The sequence below is a fragment of the Topomyia yanbarensis genome, chromosome 1, assembly GCF_030247195.1.
Source record: "Topomyia yanbarensis strain Yona2022 chromosome 1, ASM3024719v1, whole genome shotgun sequence".
Classification (NCBI taxonomy): domain Eukaryota; kingdom Metazoa; phylum Arthropoda; class Insecta; order Diptera; family Culicidae; genus Topomyia; species Topomyia yanbarensis.
In genome coordinates, this window is record NC_080670.1 from 186,622,819 (window position 1) to 186,642,428 (window position 19,610).

General features: G+C 37.6%; 1 non-coding gene across 1 annotated transcript; it reads right to left on the reverse strand.

Annotated features, from left to right (window-relative positions):
• Nucleotides 1-18,144: 18,144 nt before the first annotated feature.
• Trnat-agu (transfer RNA threonine (anticodon AGU)) lies at nt 18,145-18,218 on the reverse strand. The gene has a single exon. It is a non-coding gene; the product is annotated as a tRNA-Thr (tRNA).
• Nucleotides 18,219-19,610: the final 1,392 nt, after the last annotated feature.

The window sequence follows — 19,610 nt, forward strand, 5'->3', positions numbered from 1 at the left end:
GGTGTATTAATTAGTACCCCGTTCAGCGCTAGGCTCTAACTCGGCAGCATAGCTGTCAATGTGTGATGCCTGATAAGCGCATCAATGAAATATTTTTGTGGTTGTCAGTCTCAGTTTGTTTACGTCCTGTATAAAGTTGTACCGTGCTTTTAATGTGTTCGATAAAATATAGTTTGTTTTAATTGTTATCGTTCGCGTTTTATTCCCCTGATATAGAGACGATCCGTAAGCAAGTGTCGGGGACCTACACGGTACAAAATGAATGAAGGGTCCCCCTGTAATTGTACGAATATAAGCAGATGTACCCTTTTTTGAGTTTCTCCCCTTCTAACAGTGAAGCTATGAAAGAATCATGAAATACACAGCATTGTTTTATTATTGTGCATCTTGCACAATAATACAGCTTAGATTTATTTGTTTTGCTTTCGACTATGCTAACCGGTATTGGAATTGAACTGGCTGTTCTTGATGTCTGGGGAAGTCACATTCATGCAGCTCCATCATATCAGGCACTCAATACTAAAAACAAACGTTTTGCAAAACAATTTAAAACACGTGGAAGCGTATAAATCAGGCGTTGGTATTTGTAGAGTTATTCATGTTTTTCGATTGAAACCTGCTCATAACTTCCAAGCACTGAGGCACTCTGAACGTTATAAGGTCACGATAACTGAACATCCCCTTTTGAGTCACGAAACTCGGTGTACCAAACAAGGAATCGATTCCGCAAAACCGCTCAACGAACTTGGTTTTCGTCAAAGATTCAATTATTTTTAAAAGAAAAAAATAAACATAAATTTCACTTTAATGGCCGTTTGTCTTTCTAACAACTACTATATACGGGCCATTCTACGTCGGATTCACAACCAAAATTTTAATTCCTCCCAAAAAAATTTCTTGCATTCTTTAGCTAAAAATAATTAACGCTTATTTTTAGTTTTAGTTGGATGATATTTCTTTAAGTTGGTTTTTGAACTTTTGATATTTTAGCGAAAAATAATAACTTCATTTCCCTTGAGAAAGGCCATGACCAAAGGCCGAAACGTTGGGTAGTCTGAAACTTTTGTTTTGATTTTTTAAACACTGAGACAGCCAACTTCAAAATCTCCAACAGTCTTTACAAAATTCTTATCTTTTTGAAACACTATTTTTTGTTTCGTGCTATTCGTTTTGGGACAAAGAATCCGCGACAAAAACGCTTCTGTAGCGAGCACCAGCGGCTGCTCGTTCAGTGATACATTACGCGGGTGAACAAAGCAAATGTAGCAGTGCGTTTGGAAGATTTCACAATATCTCTAAAGTGACGGTTGATTCAAATAAATCAAAAGAAATATTTTAATTATTCAGGTAGTGGTTTTACACACGAAAAGTCTGGGACTGCTAGTAGTGCTGGGGTACACGTGTGCCCCAGAAAACCGTTCAGGGGTTAAATTAAAACCTCGTTTATTCGGCCACTATTATTTCATTATTGATAACTTCGCCAAATAGAATCAATTGGATGATACAGACTAGCAACATGAACAGTTTCATTACTTCCATGACAAATGATTTACAGTCCACTTTTTTTTCGCTCACAGTAAAACGAAACCAATTTGTTAAATTTGACTAATTAGACAAAAGTGAAAAATTTCCTGTTTCCCATTGTTTTTCCTCGTATTTCCGTCCTAAAACGAAGAAGAAAAAAAAGCTTAAAACGGCACGGCACGAGAATGGCGTGAAAAAATGCTACCATTAGTTATAATTAGGCTAACGCACCAGCATCCACCTCGACGCGCAGAAAGTGTTACTCAGGCCCCGTTACTCCTTCCTTCGCTTTGGATGTGCAGGACCGTGCTCCGGAGAAAATATCCCTACCTAGGTAAGCAGGACATACCACGCGGAAACAGGACGGGAATGCAATAACGAGGATTCTCTAGTGCTAATTAGCAAGAATAATTTGTCTTGCTCATGGACTGTCCTCGCCTCGCCATCTTCAGGAAGTGGGTTGCATTGAAAAGTGTGTTGAACAGGTTCAGTGTAGGGGGTGGGCGTGGCGTAGTTGGTAAATCGATTGCCTTGTACGCAGCGCACCTGGGTTCGAGTCCCGACCCCGCACATAGGGTTCGAAATTTTTCACAAGAGATTTTTCAAACCCGAAGAGGCGAATGACCTTAAGGTTAAAACCTCTATAATCGAAATAAAAAAAAAAAAAAAAAAAAAAAAAGGTTCAGTGTATATAACGCATTTTTAACCAGTGAACGAGATATCATCCAGCGTTGTTGTATCAGCAGGTGGTCAAGGCTGCTTTACTGTAATACGTTATTAGTATTAGGGTTAAACCGGGGCAAACATTGTAATCTAGTGGCACAAATTAAATCAGGTTAAGTGAAAGTGTTTCGAAGCGGATTTAAAGCACCAATCAGACTAGTGTCTTAATATCAAGAGAATAAGTGCGAAAAATGATTTTTGGGAAATTAGCTTTAGCGATTTAGCTAAATTTATCAGATTTAACAATTCAATCAAATGAACTCAATTTCAGGTAGTTTTTCGGATTCGTGTACAAACGTTTGAAACTTTCTGTCAAAGTTCCTGGATTCGTCTGTGGTAAGAAAATTGCGATCCAGCTGTATTTGCACCGGTGAATGTTCTACCCGTTCTTCCCGGCACAACATAGTTCCACAATGTATGCGACCCATCAAAAAGGTGGACGCGGATCGGATTTACGATAACTGCGCGTACTTCGAGATCAAACGTTCAGAACGAAATCAGTCCTAGTAGCAACGGGAGAACCGAACGAGTTGTAAATTTACGACTAATGAAAGTCACTCAAGAATGTAGGTTTTTATTACCTCTCTTAGGTAGAAGAGTTGGTTGGTTGGTTGGTTAGGGGTACTTACTATGGTTCGGCTGATGATATGCATGCATGCATGCTCCAAGTGTTACGGTGTTTTGGTTCGGTGCGCCAGCCAACCCGTAAGGTGCGCTGAAGAGCCTCTCTACTAAGCAGTTAAAACATGTGACGGTTACGGGGAATTTAGAAAATTAAGTCATAAAAATCTGTCTCGTCTCGCCGTGGATGCAGGAAATGAGATTTATACCGGTCATCTTGTGGCAGCTAGAAAAGTTTCATCCACGTTCAGTTTAGTATTAATAAAAAAGAAATAATAAAGCTACTGCTGTTGGTTAAGTTATTTGTAGCCTTTTAATAATTTAATTTTAATAATAAAGTCATCAAATGACATTAGACGGTTGTCATAAACCGGGAAAAAACACTGATGCGAATAATATAATAAGCCAAGCTTATCATTTCGCGAATCACAATTATGCGGAACTCAATTCAAGAAGAGGAAAATTTTGCAACTGTAATCATATAACATACGTTTAGTCGGCAGACGAAAAACTGCAAAGGACCCGGGCCAATCTGATCTTTAAAAGCAACTGACGGGGTCTTCATATGCCCAGTGTATGAAGAGACAGAGCCACTTGTATGCGGAAGAGCTAATAGACACGTTAGCGAGGGCATGCGACACAACCATGCCAAGTAAGCTGGCGTCAAGCAACAGACCATGCCCTACTTACCGGGTGGAAAGAGGCACTCGGTGCCCTCTGAGCTTACTGCTTTAGAGCCAAAAAGCACGATCAAAGAGCAAGTACCGAAACCAGCAAAACGAGACGTTCTAGAGAGCTGTTCGAAAACCTTGGGCCCTCTTCTCACAGTCACGTCACCCAGTGACTAGAAGAAAAATGCTTTCTAGTCACTAGGTGACGTGACTGTGAGAATAGGGTCCCTTGGCTCCAATCCTGCGGCGATAAATTTAAAACATGTGGCGAAAATCACAGATCTCATGATATCCCTGAAAAGGTCCCCTGACAAAATGAAAATCATTGGTGTGCTATTTCCTGACCATGATCCAACGAATCGATTATTTATACGTACGACTAGACAACACTGAAGTGATACAAGCCTCCACCAAGGAACTCGCAGCAGTGACGAAAGAACCCTAACCGGGATGGAATCTCCAATGTCGCTCTGACAGTGACAATTCAGGCATTCCCCGGACATGTTGAAGAATGAGCTCCAATCACCTCTATACGTGGGTCACTTCCCCGACAGCTGGATGCTGAGCTATGCTGCTACCAAAACTAGGTAAGCCTCTTGAGTATAGATCAATATTCTAGCTAGATACGGTCTGGAAACTCTTGAAAAGAGTGGTTTGTCGAAGAAGCATTTTAGATTCCGGAAATGTAAGTCTACGGTGGAAGCACTGACAACAGTATTCGAGAGAACCTGAAACTTTATTCCCCAGATCAGATTCTGGTCTACGTGATATGAGGTAGCAACTCTGAAACGGTATGTAAAATGACTCTAGCTAGGGTAGTGACGAACGCTAAGGTTGCAGACGAGTTTGAAATAACCGTACTGGGGCACACATCGGAGAAGGTGTAAATTTTGACGATCCAGGTGATCGACATGCTTAGAAACTTGATGGAAGGAGCGAAGTTGCAGATATTCCATCAAAAGGCAGGCTTGAGCAGTACTAAAAACTACTGGAACGAGGAGAAATCATTTCGTGAAAACGTGTCACTATCTCGCAGCGTGAACTTCAATAACCACGCCTACGCGTAGCTACGAGAAGGCGGTAAGCTATCAAGAATGGAGCTTCATATCCTCGACGATACGTAGAAACGCAGGTTCTGCCTGGGTTGGGCCGCTGAAGATGGCGCCGGTTAGTGGTAAGTTGCTACTTGCTGATGACATTTCAAACAACAGTTTTATTTCCTACACATTGAAAACTTTACATTAGTTTGCAGTGCTACCGGAGAGCACCAGTGCTTATTCAACATTATTCAACTTGCATATACTCTGTTTTACATTCACCAACTACCACTACTATTTCCTATCTTTGAAAACACCATACTTTTACATTCTCCTATCAGCTCCCCAAACTATAAGCTTTGTACAGGGTTGCCACTATTTTTCAGAGAATATCTGGCAGATCATCTAAAAATGTCTGGCAAAATCTGTCACTTAACAGCGACCTCAATGACTTAGTTATCGAAATTTATTAATCTATTTTTGATAAATTTGGGAAAATATGCCCCAAATTTCCAAAATGTGTGTGCAAACACTTCTATAATTCAAAAATCTGGCCGAATAAGAGGTTCGTCTTTTTATCTGAAAGCTGCAAAAAATTCTGGCTGTGCCAGATAAATCTGGCATAATGGCATCCCTGGCTGTGTATTAGGTTTTACACCAACCGACATAACCCCGCAAAACGAGCCGGATGAACTTCTTTTGACAATTCTCGGTGGTTTGTTTACATGGAAGTTACGTGAGTTCGAATGTAACAGATGAGCAACCGTTGCGCTCGCACTCACGCATCTGACAAAGTAAACAAACCACCGAGAATTGTCAAACATGAACTTTATTCATTATGAGTTCATTCGTGTCGTCATCTTGTAGAACTCAATTTACCCAATGACCTTTGGCGCATCAAAATCATTTGTATGTTGTGATATTTTAACACAACGGCTAATACTAATCTCGACCGCGCAGTGCACTCGACGCCAAACACAAGCGAACACGAACCACAGCAGCACTCAATCGATGCATTTGCATACATCATCAGATCTTTTTTTCTCCCTCCAGCACTTACTAGCCAAAACTTTTTTATTCACACTTCAATACCTCTTTTACGCTAACATCGCTTCAATCCATCACTCGAACTCGAACCGAACAACCGTTTTCAAATTAATAAAAAGATGTAACACAATAATATACCTACTACAAAATTTATTTAATAGTGTTTTTTCCAACAGAACGCGAAAACGTCGCGCGAACCCATACGAGCAGGGCAGTAACCGAATCTCAACTAGACAATACAGACAGAGTAACAGTTATTTACGACCAGCTACTAGATTGGCGACGATCACGCACCAATGATATGAAGCGAGACGGGAACAGCCATGCACACTACACGGAAACGAAAAACTACCTAAAATTGAGTTCCTTTGACTCAATCTCGTGGTATGGTGGGGGAACTTAAAATTAGGTAAACCGTGTTGAAGGTAGTTTCCATTTAACCACGGCAAAAATTACAACTCATTGATAGGTTTTTTATACTCAAATTTAAGTTGAATTTACCTAATTTTGAGTTCACCCCAAACAACTCAAAAGTAACTTCCCCCACGGAAGATCTCGACTGAGTCGAACCTCTCGTTTTGTTTTTGACAACACTAATAAGTGCGAAAGCGACGCACAACTCAAAAGTAAGTTAAAAGAACTTTTCTGCAGGTTGTTTTATTTAACCGTGTAGTGCAGCGCTGAGATTCCAGTTACGTTCGCATGAGTGCACGGTGAGTGTCCGTGCGATGGAATCGTATTCATCTCACCAGTGGTGATCAACTGTGATTTCTATAGGTTAGGGGATGGGCACCACTTTTTCTGCGATAAGTTTAGTACTTGTCACATTGACAGATTTTTTAGTAATAATAACACAATTTTGTTTTAGGAGTTCTGGTATAGAGAACAGATTTTTGGCAACGTTCCACAAATTCCTACAGGTTTTTTTTAAATTTATTTTCTTTCAATGTTCACGTATTTTTTCTATTTAGTTGCTTTTGGATACGTCCGTGTTTTCGCACGAGAATGGCGAATGGAAACAAGAACGTAACGATGGAAAGGAAAGAGCGCAAATTCTTCTAAAATTGCTGGTAGCGCATTTACGAGCCATTCCAGAAAATCATTCTTTTATTTGGAAAAATTCTCTCAGTTTTTCAACCTCAAACTATTCTTTCCTGACTTTGATTTAGAAATAACTAAATTAAATTCACCTAACAAACGGACTGCTGGCCTTCTAAAATAAATATTAGTAAACATATTCGTTCATCATTTTGTTAAGCGGGACATCACCCACATAGCGCATGATTCGGTACTTTTGCAATCCGCTAGCTGGTTGCATCTGATGCAGCAACCTGTGAATTCGTTCAAATCTCATGGCTTTCGATGTGTTATTGTCCCAAAACGAAAAAAAGCTAAGAAATCGTTTTTCAATAGTTTCGCTCTTAGAAATTAAAAAAAAAAAACGATTGAGATAAAGACCGTTCCCACCAAAAACCAGAGAGCTGTTTTGGGATTGTAATTCAAAGTCAAACTATACTGCTAAATACGATTTACCAATACATGTGTTAACGCAAAATTGTAAAAATTGTTTTGACAGCAGCTTTTATTTTTCAACATGGCGTCGTCTGAATTAGCACACAGAAAAGGGTATTCCGCGCAAATATTTAAAAAATCGCAATTTTGCGATGAAACACATTGTTTCAAAATATTCTGAACCTGAATTTTTCACTGCCACAAGTCGAAAAGATGCTCCTGACCGACTAAAACGTAGCAAAACAAAACGTCTTAAAAAGTAACAACAGGCACCATAAACGGTGAAATTTAAAGATAGAAGCGTACCAAAGAAACAATTATTGCCGTTTCTGAAAAATCTTGCAACTTGTTTTGACCAGGAAACGATTGCATGGTATGACTAGAAGAATATTGTATCTGTTTCAATGAATTGCAATGCCCTGGAGTTGTAACTGTTCTAATCTACGTCCAATCGTAACATACTAGCTTTTTGTTATGGGAAACCTTAACGGCCAATTTCTTCAATTGGCCACCAGCAACCGGAAAACTGATTTTCAGCAAAAAACGGGTTTCATCCAGTGAAAAAATTGGTCGTAAGAAACATAGTTGGGAAGAATCATAGATCCAGAAATTTTGTTCCAAGTGGCTCAGTACCTTAACTCAATAAATGGGGACAATGTCTTATATTGAGAGGGAAAAGTCTCGGCCTGCTGGCTCGTGGAAGTGTCGGGTTATTACCACAGACTAACAGACATACACTCGAAAACAATTCTTCGCCTGCTTTAGCGGTCATTTTAAATATATTTGTAGTTGGGACTGTGGCCACATTTGCAATTATGGCGCCACTGACATATGAACAAGCATATGGGGGATAGACCACTAGTGAAAAATTATTCTCAAACCTGAGGAGTAACCCACCAGCAAATGAATGTTTGGGACCGTGAAAAAAAGGCGGAGCTAGTGTTCTGGGAAAATTGCCGGATCGATGTTTTTTGAGGGAATTTCCTCATAGTGTTACACGCAGCGAAATTTCGCACGATTAAACCAACAATTTTCACTTTTGATTCCGATCGACATTCTATCGTTGGATCAATCAATTAGTTTATTGAATACATATCGTTTTATTGTTAAATTAACAATATTATTGTTATTTCAACTATATTTGATTTTATTTTGATCTTACGTGGTAACAAATCAGCGTGTATTATATTTTTGTTTTATTCAGGTTGAAGTAGCTTTAGGAGAAATGTTGTGATGTGAATTATTAATTAAAAATGTTCATTTGCTAGCACGAATCAGTCAACTGTAAGTTTAACACCTATTTTTTTGCCTTTCTCATATAAAGAAAGGCTATGCAATCACTGTAAAAATCGACTTTTTAACCGAGGCCCGGAGGGCCGAGTATCATACACCATTCGATTCAGTTCGTCGAGATCGGCAAATGTCTGTGTGTGTATGTGTGTATGTATGTGTGTGTGTCATTTAAACTCACAATTTTCTCAGAGATGGCTGAACCGATTTTCGCAAACTTAGTTTCATCTGAAAGGTATAACGCTCCCATAAGCTGCTATTGAATTTTTAGTTGATCCGACTTCCGGTTCCGGAGTTACGGGTTGAAGAGTGCGGTCACACAGCAAATTCCCATATAAACTGGTACCACCATGATGTTAAAATGATGTAAAACATATTAAAATTGATGTAACATTACTCTAGTTTGCGGGTCTGGATCACTAATGATCAATCAAAGTAGCTTTGACCACATTGGCCACCTATGACGGTTCATGACGCCCTCGGGGAACCCGCCAAGTTCCTAAGCTAATATCACACCCATTCCACAACGAATTCTCTACCGATTTTTACGAACTTAATTTCAAATGAAAGATACAGTAATGCCATTGACTGCTGCTGAATTTCATTCGGTTCTGACTCTTGCTTCCGGAGTTACAGGGGTGTTAGTAAGGATACACTGGAATTTCCCATATAAATCGGTACAATCGTAATACCTCAGAGGCTAAAAACTATTGAAATGGTCACCAAATTACTTCTAATCGTAGATCTAGATCACTGATTGCCAATCAAACATTCTTTGAATATATTGTCCACTATCGACGATTCCGGAAGTCCGGGCATATTCCACAATTAAAGTCACATCGGTTCATCGGTGATGACTGAACCGATTTTCTCAAACCAAGTCTCAAATGGAAGGCAAAATATGCAGTTGAGTATTGCGTAGCCACCCCTAACCCCCCCGCCCCTCCCCACCTTGCCCTTACACCTCCCTCCTTCATCACTCCCCTCTTCTTGGATCACCCTCACGTCCAGATTTCCTTCATCCACCCCGTATACCGAAATAAGATGAAGGATTTCTGACGCATCCTCCACACCCACTCTACTAAACCCCCATTCCCTACACGTTCAAACGCATTCCACCAACCTTTGCAAATTATAATCACATGAAGATAGCATTGAACTCATGCTTATTAAGCTAATTAAATATTATTCTTTTGCCTTTCTTATATAGAAAGGTTATGCAATTGCTCCAAAAACCGACTTTCTAACCGAGGCCCGGAGGGCCGAGTCTCATATAACATTCGACTCAGTTCGCCGAGATCTCAAAATACCTGTGTGTATGTATGTGTGTATTTATGTATGTGTGTATGTGTATGTGTGTATGTATGTGTGTGTGGATGTGCGGATTTGTTAACAAAATGTCCACATCGGTTACTCGGAGATGGCTGAACCGATTTTTACAAACTAAGATTCAAATGAAAGGTATAATATTCCCATAGGTTGCTATTGAATTTCATTTTCAACCGACATCTTGTTCCGAATTACGAGTTGAAGAGTATGGTTACAAAACAAAATTTGTTGATTTTTCCAAATCGGTTTCTCGGAATTTTCTGAACCGATTTTGAAAAACTTAATTTTAAATGAAAGGTCCATCAGCTGCTGTTGAATTTTGTGTGGATCCGAGTTCTGGTTCCTGAATTACAGGGTAATACGTACGATCACGCAGCAAATCCCGATTCTAACGAATTCTGCGATGAATGTAAAAAGGCGATTTTTTCCAAAATGTAAACACAACTGTTGAATTTGTAGATCTAGGTCCCCAACAGTCATGCAAAGTCTCTTTGGCCACACTGGCCACCATCGACGGATCCGGAAGCATCCAAAGTCAGAGTAACGGTTATATTGGTTTCTCGAAAATGGCTAGATTTGCTCAACTTAGTCTCAAATGAAAGGTGTTGCGTCCCCAGAAACTGACATTAAATTCCATCTCCATCCGACTTCCAGCACCGGAGTTACGGGTTGTGGGGGTCGATCACATAGAAAACTCCGATTCAAACCGATACCGCGATGAATGCAAAAAGGTGCTCTTATATATACTTACCAAGTGTAATAAGAATGAAAGACATTTCCATAAAGTTATATTGTACGAACCAGCTATTAAATCATAGTTTGCAGAAATGAGAAAGGCACAATTGCACCTCTAGGTGGATTAAAACAGGTTTTTAATATATTCAATGCAACATTTTATTTAAAACTTTCAGCGCAATCTCCTGCTACTTAAGTTCGTTAGCGAAAAATGAAGAAGCTGCCCCTTGTTTTAACCCGATTCTATGGGTTTCGGAAAATGCCGCAACATAAGTAAATAAATTTTGTACTGATTTTAAAATAAAGCTGAAATGCTAATTAATTAAGCTGTGCATATGAAAAATAAAGAAGTATAAATGGGCAAAGTACATATTTTAATTTTATTATAATGTTATTTCAACAATAATGTATTGTAGAGCATATTGTGTATACGTCATTAAAACAATGTCATAATAATGATCGTTTCAATAATAATATTGTTGATCCAACCAAAAATGTGATTTTAATCAAGAAACGTCAAACGCGGATGTTATTGTAAAAATAACAATATTAGGGATTGATTCAAACAACATATACCATTAGCTCTGAGATAATAATAATTATTGTTGAACTTGAACCAGAATATTGTTGTACCTACAATACATTTTTCTGCGTGTATGTCTGTTAGTCTGTGTTATTACTATAGTGGTTTGTAGTAAGATTACCGACTACATCTAAACCTATTGTTCCTCCCAATTCTGATCCATTTGGGGCCACCGTTCGGTATTACTGTAGAGGTTGGCTGTTGCTCTATTTATTTTGTGTTAATCGTCATTGTTTTTTTTTTCCATTGCTGTTGTGTCTTGGTAGCTGTCAAACCTTCGTGACATTACTGACCTGTTCAGGTTTGTTGCAAATACCCGTAATCTGTCGAGACACGAACCGAACCAGAGTGTCCGACCATGATGACTTACATCTCATTCTAACTATCTTCGCACGGTTTCTTATCCTTATTCTTAGCTACTCATTCCTGTTTATCTGCTAGCTGGTGCTGAGAATTCCCCGGTGGCGGAATTTCTCGCGATGCCGATGCCCGTTTTTAGTGAGCCATTATGCTTCTCAACTACTCCGACGCAGAACCAGTTGTTAAGTTTTTCTACACAAAGATATCCTGCTTGCCTCCAACTTTGGGTTGTTCTTTCGTTGTTTTTCCTCCTTCGCTGTTGTTGCTAGCTCGCTGACCTATTTTTATTGGACACTGGCCTACTTACAACTGTCACTAATATCGAAACTTGTTGAAATCTAAACCGATCCGGATATGCTAACATAACTTACACCCCTTTACACACATCCTCGCAGAGTTTCTTCGACGACTTTTTTCTGGTGTGATTAAAATCGAATGACATTAAATTAACATTGTTATGTGTCAAAACGGTTCTCAGTATAATTTTTTTTTCTGATCAGGAAGTTAAGAGCGAAGGACGCACACAAAGTTTTCTAGTGAGCATGGAGATTCTTTTTTCGCAACTACGACCTTACAATATAGCCTCTTTTCAATATATGGGATAAGACAGGAGTGGAAGGTGTTGAAAAAGTATTCAGTTCCTGGTTTAATACGCTAAAACCAAACTTTTATTATGAGTCTTACCCAAAAACAAAAATTTTTCAGAAAAAAAGCTCTAGTTCGTTAGACATTTTTTAAATGGTTTATTATTTTTTAATGCTATATTTTTAGCGAATATATTTAACCCCTTCATGAACATGGGCGTATGAACAACAATATTTGAAAACAGCTGTAACTTTCAATTTAGGGAAGATTTGCTCATAAACTTAATTAATAACTGAAACTATTATCTTTCATTTGAGCACTACCAGTTATAAGTAATTTTCTAAAATTGCAGTTAGTTCACAGCAATGCTTCAGAGAATTTCAGGTAATCAGAATCACTAGATTGAAAAAGTTCAAAATGCATTATTACACACATACCCTAGCGCCACGTGGTAAAAGCATACCGAACCGAAATGATTATCATCCACCCAGTGATTTTCTTGTAAACAAATCTGCTGAAGAAACGAGATAAAACGAGTTAAAATACTCAACTTCACTTGCATACTAGCGCCACGTAGTAACAAAATTCAGACTCAAAATGTTCACCTCCCGAACACTTCCTAGCCTTCGGAACAACTTTGCTGAAAAGAGTTTCTTTACAGACAAGCAGGATCTCGAGATATAGTATTCTGAATTTACCCTTTTAAGGTGATGCAAAACTTTTTGTGGTGTTGAAATACTTATTGAAGCGATTCTAATCTTTTGATGGGTAGTGTACGTTAACGGCACCAGTGAAGCGAGTATGTATAACTGTATTGTACGTATGGGCACTCTCCACTAAGGTAACGCGAACGATGAGTGTGGTACTGCGTGAGTGGCAGCAGGCCATGCATTGGAATTAGAAGTGAGACTTTGCCAGTCGGTCTCACGAATACTAATGCAGTTTTTCTTGGTTGAAACCAATCCCATTTTATGTTACCATCTTTGTTTATTATTTCAAACCACCGTTTTGATATAGTATTTGTGTTATGATATATCGTGTATGAGCCGTCGAAAAGTTTAGTAAGCGAGATTTGCTTAGCTTTGCGGATTAGTTTTGAACACCCCGAATAGAAACAAATCTTGTCATGAATAGTTTAAATTATACACTTTCCATTCCAGTTATAAATATTGTAAATCATAGAACTCATTTACTATACAATGATAAAAAAAATGCAGAAGTATAGTACATAACAGTTTGTAGATTATACGAGTTAAAGTAGTGATAAACTGAATGGTACATGTAAGATACTTTGTACCGCATACTGACTCGTGTTTTTTGTAAACGGCCAATAAGCATGCTGTCAAAATTCACTTTGAGAGAAAATTCCGGACAAACCGTAACTCGTCGAGAATGGATGTTAACATTTTATGAAAGAGAAAAGTTTTCTCTGTCGTCTACTGCTATGACTTATAATCTGCGATTAATGGTTTGCCCGGAATTTCCCTTCAAAGTGAATTTTGACAGTATGCTTATTGGCCCTTTTCAAAAAACACGCGCGATTTATACTATTACAATAAATATGTTTTTGTGTTTATTTATATAACCGACGAATTGAAGGTAAAACAATAATTTTTTATAGTATAAACTAGCGACAAACATGTGAGACCGGTTCATAACACTAGTTTACAAGAAGAATGAAGCTTCAAGAAAAAGTATTTTTAGACTAATTTTGGGTCGCTGAACACGAATACAATATTCATTTTTCTGTTCAAAAAAGCGATTTTGTGATTTGCTCAAAAACTCATTTTTGAGCACTTTTTGTAGTTTTTAGTCAATATTTCGAAATCATCCAATTAATATAGTCAATATGCAAGTTGAAAGGTGCCGAGATACCCTTTCCAAAAACATATAATATGTGTCGATCATATGTAAAATTTGTAGTGCTGCAAGCGTCCAAAGTTTAAAAAAAGTGCATTTTTGACCATTTTTAAAAGTTACTCATTTTTAATTGATTTTTTTTTACAGAAGAGCAAATCTTTTTTCAGACCTTTTCGAATCTAAGATAACAGATAATATGTTTACGTTAATTTTAAGCCTAATATCACAAACATCGGATGAAAAATGTTGGTGCTATGGCACATTGAGCGAAATGGAAATTTTATGATTTTAGCAGTCCCTGCCCTGGTGCGGTGGTTTAGGGGGTGTAGCACTGGTCTCATAAGCCAATCATCAAATATTCCTTTATTTTGTTAAATATGTACTCACCACAGACAAAACAAAACTTTTCCAACGAATATTCCCACATTTTAAAAATAGCACTTAGTTGTAAAATGAAATATCCAAAACCATTCAAATGCCGCAGGATGGATGGATGCAAGCTCGAGAAGACAGTAGGCATCACAAACAATAACTATCACGAATAGAAGATTATCGGTCAAGGTCGAATATAACACTTTTTTTTTACTTTGGTCGATTGTAATCATAATAAATGTACATTTGATCTACACATAATATACATTTTCGGAAAGGGCATACCAATATCTTACGAACTGTTTCGATTGGATCCTATTTGAACGAGGTATTGACAATTCAATATTAATTCGTCAAAAGGGCGAAAGTGTTTTTTGTAAACAAACTTGTTTCGCTCATTAGTCTGCTGCAGAGTGGAATTTCATGAAAAATATGCGTTAATGTAAATTTTTACCCTTCGTAGAAGTAATTTCAATTGTTTTCTGCTTCGAAATTATAGTAAATTAAGAGAAACCATCAAAATAAAAGTTTGTTTACAAATCTTATTCGCCCTTTTGCAAATTTAATATGGAATTAACTAAAATTGTTCCCAAAAAACCTTTTTCGAAGAAATCTTGAAAATGCTTCTTTAAAAAAGTGGACTTTGTTTTCGTATTCAGCGATCCAAAATTAGCTTAGAAAACAACTTTCTTTTTAGCTTATCGCGATTACCTTAAAATTGTTAAAATCTGTCACATAAGATACTGAAAACATGAAAAATCATTTTTCTGCAATAAAAAACAGAGCAAAACTAAAAATGAAACAAAAGATTTGTTTTTAAACTCGAACTTCTTTGAAAGAGAAATTGAGTATTATTTTCGTGTTCAACCCAAAATTAATCTAGAAAACACTTCATCATACAACTTCATTTTTCATGTAAACTAGTATAATCTTATTTAAGACCAAAAGAGATATGTGAAAAATAGAACAATTTTCACTCGGTGCCTAATACCATCACCATTTTACCAAATATTGCTTTTTTTGACTTTGGTTGCTCTTAACCCTATATTATTGATATTTAATCCAAACATGTTATACATTTTGGGAATAGACACATCAATACCTTTCGAATGGTGAGTCGATTGTGTTAATCGGAACATTTGTTCCTGAGATGTTGACCAATAACTGCAAAAAGTGCCCAAAAACACGTTTTTCAAAAAATCTCAAAAACGGTTCTTCGAAAAAGAAAATGAATATGATTTTCGTGTTCAGCGACCCAAAATTGACTTAGAAAACACCTTTTTTCTTAACTTCATGCAATCACCCCAAAATTTGTAAACTAGTGTAATTTGCCTAAAAACATAGGACACTATCGTAGACCAATATGTAGAAAAATGCATTTGATTAGATCACGAAAATAGCTCAATTGGATCATTAGGCTATATGCTGTTTTTCATTTTTTTCCGATGCAGCTGAAGTAGAAGATACGTAGTCGAACTTTTTTTTGCTTTTTTGTATGCAAAATAAATAAAAAATAAAAATAAAGTTCATAAAATTGAATTTCCTTCCATTGAACTACCTTGATCCCTATCGTTTTGCTGGGATCACTGTTAAAAATGATAATCCATGTGGTTAAACTCATTGTCAAGGAAGCCTGGTGGTGACAAACGAGGACGTGTTTCTGTTTATATTTTTGTAGAAAATCAATTGAAGTTACAAAGGTTGAACTTATATATTGTTTTATTTAGAAAGATGAGCTCTATCGGTTTTTGTAACCAAATAGGAATTTTATTCGTCATTTAATGACCCAACAGGATAGAGCGGCAGCGTCATAAAGTCATCTTCACTTCTTCTACAGCAGACGATGTACATTCCAATTAAACGGATTCTGTAAATCGATAAAATAGGAAACATTCTTCTCTGAGTAAGTGTTATACAAATGCAGATGACATTTACAAACTTCTACATATCTTCCTTTCAAGGATACATGATTGTATAATTGATTAACCAATAACCATTTCTGGTATGGTACCATCTATGGTTTTCGAAATAATTACGAAGCTTGATCAATATAATTTGAGTGTGTATAAAAGCCTGCTGTATCGACACAGAATTCGACTTTCTCGATAAAACAGATTACACACTCAAATTCGTACTTATCTCGAAAACCATAGCAGAACTCCACTAGTTAGTCCGTAAATCTTCCATTTTAAGTGGAGTGCTTCCAACGTTTCAACTGACAGAAATGCACTCAACAGAATGTTAATCTTCTCGAAAATCTGCGAAAGTATAATGAACATTATTGCGAAAATTCTTCAGAAACCAAAAAAATAATTCCATAAAAAGTAATTGTACTTAACACATAGTTTAAGTTCATTTGTTAGGTAGGCTTGTAGGTCTAACAAGTACTACAGTTGAGTACTCAAAATATCATCTTTCTATGTTGAAGTTCTTGTATAACTCAGTGAATTTAAACCTTTCGCTAGATTCTCACAGGTTGATCTATTCCATTATGTTTATAACCGTGCCAGCCAAATTGTAAAATTTGGAATTGGACTTTATTTAGAATTTGTCAATCCTTAATTTACACATTTTTTTGTAATAATTGGATTAGCTTTCCTGGAGAATTGTTCAAGGTCGAACAGAGAATGGACAAAAATCGAAAACGAACAAGTACTGTAACAATATTCTACATAAGCTGATTGATTTTTATGAAGATCTAACAAAAAACTGCTTTTTTCGTTTTCGATTTTTTCCCATCCTCTGTTCAACCTTAATATCATGTGACCTTTCAGCAAATCCAGATAACTGCTTCATAACACTTTTGAATAAGAAGTAGTCTACAAAAACATATTTTCATTATCGTGAAGTTGAAGGATCATTTATTAACATTCAATTCCTTCCATCGGAATATCGGCATTTGAACTGAACAATCCCGATGATTGGAACCCTGAAGAACAATAAATTTCACTTCACTTCACAAATTTTCCATTCACAATAGAACTCTCAAAGTAAACAAATTGTATGTAAAATAAAGAACAACAAATAACCCTCCGTTCACAGATTTCGTAGATAAATCCTCCCATTGTCGACGAAGTTTATCGTTCAACTACGACAGATGATTTACAGCAGCATCGCAGCTCCCATCGGCAGCGGCACTTTGCGACTAACTGACTGACTGACGTTTTGTATCGAGCGCTCCACCAACACCACATCACAAAAGCAGCATCAGCAACGCAGCAACCCCAACGACTATTGTAGATTGTATACTAACATACCCAACACGGTGCGATGCGATGCGACCAGATGACAACAACGAAAACATCGGTTCTCTGTCGCATCTCTCATCTCACCTACCTACCTACCGAGTGACACGTCAGCGGGAAACGGAAAACGAGTGGAAAAGTTTTCTGAATCAAACGCATTCGGCGCGCCGCCGTGCCGCGCCACACCGCTTTGACGGACGGGAGGAGAAAATCTAATCGTGTTTGTGTGTGGGATAGTGGGAAGATTATCTCCGATGTGCTGAGAGGTGAGTTGCTCGCGGAAAATGAGTTCCATTCGTCGTGAACCTGGCGCGCGGCTCTCACTTCGGACAGTGAACGCGTGCGTGGGGTACACACCACCGTCTTCGCTGTGTGTATCGTTTTTCTTCCCCAGGCAAACCACCACCAGTTTGTGGCGCGAATAGTAGGCGGAGCACGCTCGGCGAATCGGTTGTGTTGGTGGACCGCCGTGTAGCAGTGTTGAGGCGTATGTTTCGTTTCAGCTAATCTTCGCTGTTGTCAACTCTTTATTCGCAAGGTAGCTTTGAGCGTTTATCTTTTAGGATTTCCCGTAATGCCCGGAATCATGGTATAACTAAAAGTATGTTCTAAAGTAACATAAAAATAGTCGAAAAAAAAATTTACAACTTAGGCTCCGGCGAGATTCGAACTCACGATCTCCTGTTTACTAGACAGGCGCTTTAACCAACTAAGCCACGGCGCCGTGTTGGTCGAGGGGAAGTTAAAATCGGTACAGTAGACGATTGGAGCGACATGAAACGGGTTTTCACGTTGCGTGTATGATTTCGGATCTGAGATAGTTTCGTTTGGTTGATAGCGGTTCTTTTTATGTATAGGCGTAGGGGAAAAGAAAGTAAAGACGGATACAGCTTGAGTTTAAATTGCAGATCCCACTGGTTCATTACAGCTTTGCTTGCGTATTGCACATAAATCATGATTTAAGGCTATATTTTTTATAGTTGCTTATGCCGATTTTTTCCATGTTTGCGAAAAAGATATTTTATAAATTTAGTCGGAAAAGATGGACAACGTATAGGAAATTGAGAGCGTCAAAGCCCGGTTTGAAAAATGGCTTGCTTTCTGTACTGAGCGGGAAGATGTTGTCCCGGAACTTTTGCAACTTTTCGCATAAGGTCTGCTGCTGCGTCAGTGACGGGACATTTAGATTGACGTTTGAAACACAAATCACTCTGAATTTTATTCGAGGAATTAAAGTGCTATAAAATATAGCCTAGTAATACAAAAATGTTGGTATTCTGCGTTGTGCTCGTATAAATCATCTGCGCTTCTTTCTTTACGCTAAAGCCTCCGTTTGACCCAACATGCTGAATTAAAAAAATGTTCTTAAATCTTGAGTGATTAAATATTGTTTCTGATGTTTCACAAGTTAAATGTTAAATAAATATTACATCAAGTCAGCCAAAAAAAAATTTACGTTTTAATCACATTCAACTGTCAAACTATAAATATTTTAAGCGTGCTCTTGAACAGAATATTCGTGTGTATACGTAGTGCGTGCAATAATAGCAGTATCTGTCAGAAGCATTTCAAACATTCTTAAAAAAAATAATGATATCATTATTGTTTTCTTTTCTATGTTGTACAGAGCAGTATTCTGTCCCCACCCGAAGACGAAATTTATCGAAGGCCAAAAATAATTTCATTTTTGGTGTCACACAAATTAATCTGTGTCTATCGACTGTAATGTAAGATCAGCTACAAATATAACCAAAAATTTGCGCAATGTATTCGCCCGATTTCCGATTTTTTTAAGTCCTATTCCCTATCCGTTTTAGGACTGTGTTTGTCATCTTTGTTAAACGCATCAGCTTAGAAGGTAAGGTGAAAATGGAGCCGCTCGATTCACGTTTGCGTTTGGTTCCACTAAAAGAATTTCGCAATTTCCTTATTTTTCTTGTGAACGAAGCAAAGAGATTGATACAAACTAACACACATTCCTTCCCGAAGTAATTCACGAAATAGTTTGGCATCCTTCCTAATACGGTCGAATACGTCACATCACCGTATTTATTTTGAACAAATTTTTCCTTTTGACGTATGAACTGGTGAGATGTTTCAATTTCATATGCATCAA